This window comes from Rhagoletis pomonella, unplaced genomic scaffold (genome assembly GCF_013731165.1).
Source record: "Rhagoletis pomonella isolate Grant_MI unplaced genomic scaffold, Rhpom_1.0 Rhpom_scaffold_00014, whole genome shotgun sequence".
Classification (NCBI taxonomy): Eukaryota; Metazoa; Arthropoda; class Insecta; order Diptera; family Tephritidae; genus Rhagoletis; species Rhagoletis pomonella.
Window position 1 is genome coordinate 3,296,594 of NW_023458568.1, and position 12,325 is coordinate 3,308,918.

General features: G+C 36.5%; 1 protein-coding gene across 1 annotated transcript in view; it reads left to right on the plus strand.

Moving 5' to 3' along the window:
* Positions 1 to 210: 210 nt before the first annotated feature.
* The window catches only part of LOC118749179 (protein odr-4 homolog), a 72,601-nt gene continuing 60,486 nt past the window's right edge, over positions 211 to 12,325 (plus strand). The window contains exon 1 of the mRNA XM_036483954.1: positions 211 to 502. The gene's annotated coding sequence lies outside the window, so the exon portion shown is untranslated. The remainder of the gene's footprint in view (positions 503 to 12,325) is intronic.

Here is a 12,325-nt window from a genome sequence, read left to right on the forward strand (position 1 = left end):
ATCACATAATTTTGATTATTTAGAACAGCTGACGAACGACGCACGCGAAAAGTTGAGAGTTGGCCATCTTTCTGCGTTGTGTTGGCGTTGGCGTTGCCCAACTTTGGTTATATGGAGACTTTCATATAAATGCATGTATTCATAGTCAGCTGTCGAAGCGACGCCAACGCCAACGCAACGCCAAAGTTGTATGTAAACGGGCCTTAAACACAACTGCGGCGCACGACGGCTTCCGTCAGTTGTAATTTTGATTTGAAAATTATCATTACAATTAAATATTTTTTCGGTACGTGCGTGTAAGTAGATTTGCTCGAAATAGAAATGGATGAAAACATTGGAAAACTTGTGAAAATAATAAAAATTACTACAATCAACACTCACTCTCACTCATCATTGTGCCGTCCCCGCTGGACGCTAAAAATATAAATAAATTTCAATCAACCGAAAAACGTCGGGGGGTAAAGAGCCGATAATACATTGATAACACGGTGCTACAAAAAAGGTCATGAAATTCACCCGAAACAAAACCTAGTGTAGGTTGTAGGTATGGTCGAGTACAATATGAAAATAGGTCCCACCACAGAATAAACAGTATTACTGAAAACGCATGTCGACTACAGCTGTAAAACTATCGATGGTACTATCGATACTATCGAATGGTTCTATTTTTTTGCACTATCGAACGGTCGTTGCCACTATTGAAAGTCTTTGTTTGTTGAAATATACATATTGTTTATATTATATGTATTACTAGGGCCCGTTTTTCAGTGCCAGTTTAAACTTAGGTTAAGGAAACGGAGTTTGAGTTGAACAGCTGGCTGACATTTGATTGGCTCATCTTAGTTTGAACAAGCCAGATCGGGCGTCTAAACTTAGTTTAAATCACGGGCGTGCACTGAAAAACTGGTCCCTAGTATGCATTTTTTTTATTTTTGAAAATGGGAATTTGCCAGCATTGATTTCCTTACACATCACTATTTTGTACCTATTACCGGGTTTTACACGGTTCAAGTATTGAAGTCAATTCTGCTTGCTGGTGAAAGAGAGGGGTTGAGAAGAAAAGGTTAGAGTACATGTGCGTCTGTACCGTCAACTGGTTCCGGGTTTCTTGCTTTGCTTTTGACATTTTCGTTGTTTCCCATTTAAAGAACCAAAAACTGGAATTCAACAAAATTTAAGCGTGTAAAAGCAAATCATCACTAGACACGAATAAACGCGCGAGCTCAAAAGTTGACCGCGAAAAAAGGCGCACAATAAAAACTTCAGCGAAGAAAGTCTCTTAACCTAGTTGACGGCGAAGAAAGACCGTTAAAATATTTGACGGCGAAGAAGGTTGCGTAAACTTATTTTCGTGGTCAACTATGTTTGCGGGTGTAATAGTATGTACAGTCCGTAAATAGTTTTTGGGGAATAATGCTGAAGTGACAGTCCTTGGCCAAGCATAAATCTATAATTACGCGTCTTTCTTCGCCGTCAACTAGGTTACGCGTCTTTCTTCGCCGACGTTTTTCTTAAGCGCCTTTTTTCGTAAAATTTTTTGTATGCGTCTTTTTTCGCCGTCGTAACACTAGCACGCCTGTATTCGTGTCTAGTGACGAAATAGAAAACAAAAGATAATTAATCAGAATTGCTTTGAAGTACTTCATTCATGTTAATCGGGTGTAATTGAATTAGAAAAAACTAGTTTTAATATCATTTTGAAACCACACTATGGTGTTAGTGACTCTGCGTCGGTGGAAGAAACTATTAATATAAGTCAGAGTTAGTAAAATTTTGGAGATTCTTGTATTTCCTTTTGATACTTTGAATGGATAAATAATCATCTAGATGCCGGGGACGGTTCGGTACGGTTTGTAAAATGATTTGGGTTCTTGTAGCACACGCTTGAAATATGGACTTTGCCGTAAATTTTGGAGTGAGTTCTATGCAAAAATACTGTGGCGTAGCCGGAGTTGGACTGATGAAAGTTTTTTGTAATACATACAGTTTTCTTTACGTCTGCAAGCGATTGGTTTTTCTACGATTGTGAATTTAAAGATTTCATTTTATCGGTTTAAATATTTTAAAAATCGAAGAGAGAGGACAAAGTTATTAAAAATCGCTATATAGCAATTAGCTAATTCTTCAGGAACAAAACAAAACTAAAAAGTTTATATAAATGACTTCGTCAATGCATTTGAAAATCAACTGATAGTATCGATAGTTTCAATGCAAACTATCGAAACATCGAATAGGATCACTATCGGTAGTTTTACAGCTCTAATGTCGACTATCGAAGCAATTTGAATTAGGGATGCAAACGATGCATCGATGTTTCTCAAACCTCGATAACATCGGCCAAAAAACCGAGGTTAACCATCGATATTTGAAAATTACTCAACATCGTAAAATTGGCGATATATCGATGTCAATTTTAACGATTTTTTAAACATCGACTTTAGTTTCGGTTTAAAATTGCCATTGCGTTCACATCTTTATCATGAACGAAAGACACAAGATCTCGTAAGAACAAGACAGTGAAAAAAGTTGATTTTTTTTGCGGGTTCTACGCCATCTTGTTTCACTGGAAAACGAGGTAAAAGTAAACAAAGCAAAGAAAACAACGTAAACCAAAATTAGTCAAAATTATTGTCAACCACTTTTAACGCACAATTTAGGTAAAATGATGCAACAAAATGCTTTAATATGTGTTGTCATGTTGAATTAACTCTTCTTTACTTGAAGAAAAGTGTAAAATAGTGGTGCTTGTGATGTAAACAAACGCTCAGCTGACGAACCCGCTTTCGCAAACTTGTTTCTCAAAACCAGTTACAAATACAACGTCGCGTTCTTACGTGATCTTGTATTTTTGGTTCATGCATCTTTATGTTATATTCTTTGGGCTCTGTCACACGGTCAGTATTTATTGACGTGATCCAAGTATCGCGATATTTATTGACGGTGTAGTATGCAGTATTGATGGATCGTGATCCATCGCAAAATTTCTAAAAATTTTGAATTCTGGATCGCGGATCGCAATACCGTCAATAAATATTGAACGTGTAGTACTTTCAAAACGCGATCCATACATTTCTTCAGTACATCTTTTACTCTCATAATGTAAACATCGGCTCTGCCTCCACTCTTGGGGCTTAAAATCTTTCAAAACAAATTGAACAAATCTTAAAATAATTGTGGAATGCATTATCTGTAAATTATACGTACAAAATAAAAATATTTTCTTGCAAATACTGACGCGATAAATATTGAACATGTAGCATTCGTGCGCGATCCATCAATCCATCTATATGGATCGCGATCCAAATATCGTGATAATTACTGACCGTGGAACAGAGCCCTTTGGGTAAGTGTATTATGGGTGATGACAGCCCTGCACTTAATAAAATCAATTGGCAATGTTGAACATAGGCGATTTCCATGACGATCACTGTATTTCAGGATTTGCAGGTTTTACAGGTAAAGTGGTTTTCGCCATTAATAAACCTTATGGAAGGTGGCGTACGTTAACCGCTTCCTGTAAAAACCTGCAAATCATGAAGTACCTGCAACATACTTATTAAAAAGAGAAACATCGGAATATATCGATGTATCGATAGTTTTAGGGCGATTTTTTTCGGCATCGATGTTAGTGTTTACGATGCATCGAAATATCGATGTATCGATGTTGGCTCTGAAAATTTGCATCCCTAATTTGAATTCATAGCACGAGCGGTGAGGCAAGTAGCAGTATCTTCACTCGGCTGACGCTGTTAATTCCATCGTCGCTATGACGACAAGATGTTAACTAACTTCGTTTTCCATCAGATCAACGTTGCCGTTTTGATACAATTGCACCATTTTTGATACTTTTTTTTTCTAAATTTTAACATTTGATACTTTGTTACATTTTTGTTCAAAAATGGCATATTTTGATACTTTCGGCTGGCAAAAATGAATTTTTGAAAATCAAGAATAATATCACTAGTTTAAAGGCAAATATCTTTTGTTCTTGGTTTTTAAACTCTCAAAATTTATATATAGATATTTATAAGTTTGATTTGGTAACTCTCTTAAGGGAAACACAACCCGGAATTTCTTTGCACACGCCGCTGTTAAGGGGCACCTAAACCACACAAAACCATTGTGCAATATCGGGCTTGCGTTGGTTTATTTGTGAGGTGTATGGGGTTGTTTGTACTAAATTGCACAGGTATTGCGCTAAAATCAAAATTATTTTAATATTTTGCTCATGCTTGTGCAGGGTTCGGACTTGCCTCATTTTAGCCCCTCGCTCGCTCGATAGTTTGCTCTGAGTTAGCGCAACTCACGAGCAACAAGCGAGGCTGTTTGCAAACGAGCACTCGTTAAGTACGAGCGCATGCGCTGAGCAGCCAGCGAGCGAATAAGCAGACGAGAGCAGCGCAAGAGTAGAGCGGCAAGCAAACGAGGTCCTCATTAGCTCTGCCCTCGCGAGGGCGTCGTTGCGAGCGAGGCACTCATTTGCAGCAGCAGACGAGCAAGGCAAATGAGGCAAGCAGATTACACAGGCAAACGGAATGTTTGATCAGCAAAAATGTATGGGATAAAAATTGCATTAACTAAGAATTTCGAGTAAAGGATTGTACGCACACATGCAGATATGTATATACATACATATATACACATATGTATGTATTTATTTATGTATATACTAGCTATATCCTGCCACGCTTTGCTGTGGCATATTCCTGTTACATGGATGATAAATTATTAACGAAACAAAGCATACGTTTCATATGAGTTTGATTTTGTAATAAGTACTTGTCTGCACACCAAAATATTCGTCGTGTTTCCATTCTCTGCATTGATATCAAGGATATCTGGTTTGCCGACACGGGAACACGCAACATCTCAGAACCAATCCGCATATCACTCTAAACCATACTTTTCCAAAGGATAACCTTGAGCAATAGTGATTGTGATTCCGAATGTCAATCGAATTTGGAACTGCAATCGTTAAAATTGAAATGGTGCATCGGTCGGAATAATGGGAATTCTTCACCCTTGAAAGGCTTAACTTAACTGATTCGTCTTCTTCCACAACGGTGTTTATCGACGCATATGTTATTGTTTAAGCGACTTATGCATTTCCCGCTTAAACAAAGAACAGCGAACACACAGACGCACTTGTTTTTAAAGGCACTTCGCTCGTGTTTAATTGGGTATGCATTTTTTATGCAATTCTCAAATATCTCTTCGCTGAACTTAGTGAAGTGATAAGTCGCTGGCATTTTCAGCTATGGTCTACGCTAACCCAGCTTGGCTATCACACGGTGCTTTGAGCATCACCCACACTCCACTCCCGGAGTAATTTTTGGCATGGTATTAAGCTACTGCTTACAAACCACACTGGGGCTCTGCACGAATGCATCCCTGGATAAATCCCAGCTCATTTCCCAGTAGCCTAAGGCAGCTAGAGCATGACTCCTCCAATGGAGTCCCACAATGAATACACGGCGAAACGGTCACATCTTGCGCTACCGCTTCATCAGCCTATCCGCATATCTCTCTCTCTCTCTCTCTGTTTCTCTCTCGCATATCAGGTATATGAAGTGCGTGGCTGACTTCATGTGCACCTATAAACCATACGGACTCATTGAGCTCGATACACAAACACTCGCAAAGGTAATCCCTACCTCCTCATCTACTCTAACTCGACCACAACTCTAAACCTGGGCTCGAATCATCACATACGATATCGTATTAGTCGTCACGTAAAAACTCATTTTTCAGATTATGACGTGAGTGAACGTAGTCTTATTCTCATTCAGCTTATACTGCCTGACGTATCACGTAATTTTCTTTCGTATGGTTTTCGATCGGTGAACGGATGTTACGATTTGAGTCCTGGTCTCCCGCTCTCCCTCAGCTAAACAGTTGTCACTTTGAATGCCGGATTGAATAACATTAGTGGTGTTCACCAAAGTGAGCAAGTGGCCTGGCAGTCTGGTAAAAGAGCAGACCAGCTCAAGCAAGCATCCTTATTCTTCGCAGCAAGAATAGCTCATTCACTGAGCCTGTAATTAATTTTCTTAATTAAGAAACATTCTTTCCATCAGTTCTCCTTTTGATGTTCCTTAGTTACAAAAATTATCAAGCAATACAATTCGTCTTAATCTCTCGTTAGCTGGCAGCTTTCCGTTCCCAATGTCCAGTACTTGTCGCGAAAATCCCTCGGCTGCAGTGTATATATATATGTTCGTCTAGCTACAATGTTGACTATTTCAGGTAAGCATTTATCTAGTGTTAATCAAGAAATTACAGACAATGTTTGCGTAAAAGCTCCTGAGGGCAATATCAATACATTCCCGCATCGTTGGACGTTTCCATGCAAATCCCGCGACAATGGATCAAGGACCTCAGGCAATTTTTTATGTGCCATCGTGCACTAATCTCAAAAAATTAGTTTAAATTTTTGTACTACTTTTTCCATACCGGATGTTCTGGAAATATTGCAAGTAGGAGTTTCGATGATTTATATGTTCAATGGCAGCTTAAGAGCTGAATTAGCAACGCTTCCACCTGGTAGCAATTCCAGGCGAAGCGATTTCAGAACTGGAACGTCGCTTCCCATTCGAACGACGTGGCCAAGCCAACGGAGCCGCTGCATTTTCATTCGATACACTATGTCCATTTCATTGTAAAGCTCATACAACTCATCGTTCCATCGTCTGTGGTACTCCCGTCGCCAACGCGCAGAGGCCTGTAAATCTTCCCTAAGATCTTTCTCTCCAATACTTCAAGAGCCGTCTCATCGAATGTTGTCATTGTCTAAGCTTCTGCGCCATATACCAGCATGGGCATGATGAGTGCCTTATAGAGTGTGGTTTTTGTACGTCGAGAGAGAACTTTACTTCCGAATTGCCTATTGAGTCCAAAGTTGCATTTGTTGGCTAGATTGATTCTGCATTGGATTGCCAAACTGACATTATTATCGGTGTTAATGCTGGTTCCCAAGTAAACGACATTCTCTACTTTCTCGATATTACAACTGGCAACAGTAATGTGGGTGTCAAGGCGGGACTGCTCTGACTCTTTGTTTGATGACAGGAGATACTTCGTCTTGTCTTCGTTGATCACCAAACCCAATCGCTTTGCTTCTTTACCCAACTTGGAAAAGGCAGGACAGACTTCGCCGTTTTTGTTACCGATGATATCGATGTCATTGGTATACACCAGAAATTACACGCCAGGAGTTCACAATAGTAATAGTAATCATAATCATAACAATATTATCTGGTGTTATTCAAAATTTCTTTACTCGCAATATACTTAGGCCAAAAGCATAGTGGAGCGGGGAGCGAAGAGCATCGAGCAAAGCGTCGATTTCAAACGCATATGTTTCAATGGGATAGCCATATATCTAATACTTCTATATTGATAGTAACGTATCTTCACTATATGTTTTTATTCCGCAATCAGAGGGAGACAGCCTATCAAATAAATGTTTGCTTGTGTTAGTATAAATGTATATTTGTGAACTATTACAAACAAACCACTGTCAAGTCACTCCAGGAGCGGTTTAAATTACAAATATTAAAAAAAATAGAAAAATAAAATAACCAAAAATTTTTCCCTGAACGTGATTAGGCCGAGCTTTGTGGTAACCGGCGGATTTGAATAAGCAGCAAGAGATGTATAAGTTACACTTGAGGCGATCACCATAACCATTCTGAAAAGATAGGATGAGAGGATCCGTGCCTTCCTTTCCAGCTCCTTAGCCAGCACGTAGCGTCTGCCCGTTTTCCCTGATACGCCTCATTTTTAAGTAAATAGTATAACATACTGATGCGTGCAACACGATTCCTTTTTCCTTACTTTTTTGTTCAAAAGTTAAACAGAATTGTTTTTTGGCTTTAATTAAAATTTAATTTTCTAAAATATTACCGCTCCTGATTTTTTATCTGCACTCTAATGTTGGCGGATGTAATTTCAACGTACTGCCAATATAGAAGTATTACATATATGGGGAGAGCGTATAGTGAAGAGCAAAGCGTACACACACTTTTTTAATTGAAGCTCTTCGCTTCACTCGCCGTTCCACTATGTTTTGACCTATGGCGCTATGGCGACCGAACGAAATTGTTTATAATTCAAATTTAACTGTTTTATAATGTAAAGGAATGGTGACAACAATTTTAAGTTTTCATTATTTCATTTCACGGGATATTTTTATGTTTTCGTTACGCTTTTTATCATTTCTTCATTTGTATCCGTAACTTTTTATTAATTTTTTTCCATTGATTCCTCTTTAATTTGATTCCTATATTGTAATAAGTCATTTATTTTATCGATTAAATTTAGTTAAATTTTCAACAGGTAACAACCCTCCTCAAAAATATATTCGGCTTTAAGCTTTCTTAAAACTCTAAAGTTTAATACCCACATTGCAATATTTCATTTATTTTATCAATTTAACTGAGTTAAAATGTTCAAATAGGTTGCAACCCTCCTCAAAAATATTTCCAGCAGTCATCTTTTTTAAACCTCTTTAATTTGATACCTATATTGTAATAAGTCATTTATTTTATCGACTAAATTTAGTTAAATTTTCAAACATGTAACAACCCTCATCAAAAATATTTTCGGCTGTAAGCCTTCTTAAAACTCTAAAGTTTAATACCCCCATTGCAATATTTTATTTATTTTATCAATTTGAAGGAGTTAAAATTTTCAAATAGGTGGCAACACCCCTCAAAAATATTTCTAGCAGTTATCTTTCTTAACCCTCTTTAATTTGATACCAATATTGTAATATTTCATTTATTTCATCAGTGTAATTTAGTTAAACTTTGAAACAGGTGGCAACCCTTATGATTCATATTTTCGGCTGTAAGCCTTCTTAACACTCTTTAATTTGATACCCATATTGCAATAATTTATTTATTTTATCAATATATTTAGGTTTAAAAATTTTCAAATAGGTGGCAACCCTCCAGTTTTTTGCGATATCATTGGTTCTGGTATTATACCCAACAATACAAAAAAAAATTATTCAAACCGGTTCAGCCGTTCTCGAGTTTTGACGATCGTGACATACGAACACAACATTTTTATTAATATAGACTCTCATGCACAGAAGAAGAGATGCGTGCTATTTTGACCAGTTTGATCTACTAGGTAGGCACATATGTGCATACATATCTATGTAGGTATAATTTTTATAATGTTCAATAATTTCTTATAAAATTTCAACTTATGCGCTTAGGTCTCTTTTTATGCGGTTCTTTTTTATGCACATTTGAATTTATGCGGTTTTTCAAAAATTTTTTTCGCTGTAGCGATTTTGCTTTTTGAGAGCTTTTATTACTTTTTTTTCAATGTGTAAGGGGCAATGCTTCTGATAAATAATTTTTCTTTGTATTCTATGTTTTTTACATATGTATAAATGAGAATATAATATTTATAAAAATCATTTTGTCTTTCCTTTCATAAATGAATAGGACATTAGCATTTTCAAATGAATATTCCTGGCTTAGTCCCCATACATATGTATGTATGTAGTATAATACAAACTACTATTTGGGGTGTTAAACAGTGGGACGATAAGGTGGTCCAAAAATGTATGTAAAAAAAATAAGGTCGCATTTTTAATGCCGCCAGCCATAGGATTGTTCTATACCAAAAAAAATTATACCCCTATTTTTTTATTTTGAAATAAAAAAAATTAGGGTGTGCTCAAAGCGCTCAAAGTTTTCAATGTATTTTATATGGGGAAAAAACAACTTTTCGTAGAAATAGTGTAGAATTCTTGAAAACCAATATTTTTCGATCGGTAAACTTTGCTTATCTTCAGGAGATTACCAGTAATAATACCCAATTGTTCCTTTTGCAATTTTTTCATGGTGACTATATTTTATGGGTCCTTGAAAATGCAATGGGGGGACCAATAAAAAATCTTTAATCGTAAAAAATGGTTAAATAAACAATTGGATATCAATATTTGAAGTCTCCTGAAGAGAACCACAGTTTTACGATTGAAAATATTGATTTTTAAGAGTTTTATGCCATTTTTACGAAAATTTGTTTTTTCCCCATATAAAAGACACGGAAAACTTTGAGCGCTGTGAGCACTCCCTAAATATTTTTTGATTTCAAAGTAAAAAAATAGGGGTATATTTTTTCGATATAGAACAATCCTAGGGTGTGCCGGCATTAAAACTCCGACTTTATTTTGTTGGACCACTCTAGTGGGACGTATAAATAAAAACTAAGCGATTGCTTTTTCTTAAAATTGTATAACTTTTACTCCAATTTTGTTTGAATAAATCGAGTAAAAGGTCTGAAATTTTGAGAAAAAGCAATTGCTTATTTTTATTCATACAGCCCAGTGACTTTGCAGATGGCGTTCTACAATGAAGCTTGGCAGAGACTACTTGGCCACTAAATTAACATATTAACATTCATATTTCAAAAAAATTATATTTCTTGCCCTCATTTGATTAAAAGGAAAAAAACATTTCATATAATTTTATTTATTTGCAACAGCTGGCGACCGACGCAGCGATCTTTCTGCTTTGTGTTGGCCCTAGCGTTGCCAAATTTTGGCTATGTTGACGGCTGCTTTGAAATTCAGCGCCAACGCAACGCCAAGGTTGTATGTGAACCGGTCTCTATTCTTTGTTTACGCAAATTTTCCCATGTCTACATATCCATACATACATACATATGTGCATATGTCTTTGAACAACAGGCCACAAAAAATTTTTTTCACCAAGGATTATATTTCATTCTGTATACAGCATAACTGCTACAAGTAGCAAACTATTTTGGGGGTGTTAACAAGTGCTTACTTGTCTTTTGATTCTGCGGCACAAACGATTATAATATCACATGCATACATACATATGTACATACATACATAAATACGTACATACCCAATTTGCCAAACGACGTCGTAACGAAAATGTATACCAGATTTAAAGTGAAAGTACAGTTTTATACCAAATTTAAAAAGAAATTCATACCTACAAATTTTAGTTTTTATTAATAAGGCCATATATTATAAAAAAAATATAAAAAATAAAAAATAATATGAAGAATATAATGTGGGCAGCTTAATTTTCTGAGTACACGTGTACATTGTGGATTCCATATTCTGTAATAATAAAAAATTGTCGTAATAAAAACGGTTTACTATCCAAATGAATGACTTTTATTTATACTTAGATATATAATAATGTGGGCGTGGAACTTGTCCAATCCAGACCGAAGGTTCCTCAAAAAACTTGTGGGTTCGAAGAAACGAATTCGTTTCGAGTTCACCCAAACGATTTCACCAGGCAAACGTCGCAACGACTTCGATTCGACGTCGGGACGACGTTGAATTTTGTATGCAAAAATCGACTTCGTTTCGAGTTCGCCCAAACGACTTCACCAGTCATTTTGGTGAACTCGAAACGACGTCGTTACGTGGAAAATTGGGCATACATATATAAATATGCATATGCTGACGGCGGTTGCTGGTTTCGTGCACGTTCACTCGGAATACTGGTTTGCCGAAGTCAACATTAGTATTTTTATTATAAGTGTCGTTCACTTGCGGTGGCTGTATTTGAAAGCACTGCACGCTATGCGCTCGTGTTCGTTCATCCCCCATTATAACTAAGTATATTATATTCATATGAGTGTATCTGACGTGGAGGATTCATATTTAGTTAGATTGGACATTTTCTCAATATAGAAAAAGTGCATAAAAAAAATATAGTTAAGTGTCCTTTTGAATTCGGTTTTTGTGAACCGTTTTTAATTTATTTTTGGTTTTATCGAAGACCGTGACATTTACACCGTCTACTTTTTGTACAACGTGTGGCCCTTGATATATGGTTCTAATATTTCCAACTCAAATTTAGTAACCTGGCCTTGATAAAATACCACTTCTCATTACTGTAGCAAATGCCTCAAGAGAGCTTTAGATTATAAGGCCGAACCCGGCTCTCCCTTTTCTATTAAATGAAATTTTTTCTATCAGCACGGCACTTATAAAATAAACCTCCATAACAAATTTAAAATACTTCCATCCTTCCAGAGATATGTATTAAGAAATGTTTAGTATGTATGGGAGGCGACATGCCTCCTTTTTTAATAACTCACATTTTTTCCATGAGCAATTGAAACATTTTGTATACACAACTCCATACCAAGTTCCAGTATTCTTCCACAAACACTTCCAGGGATATGTGGCAAGAAAAATTCAATTTGCACAGAAAGTGCCACGCCCCTTTTTCTTATAACGCTAATCTTCTTTCATGAATTTATTATTCATGAACATCTCTAGGGATATGCAGTATAAAAGTAAATTTGTACG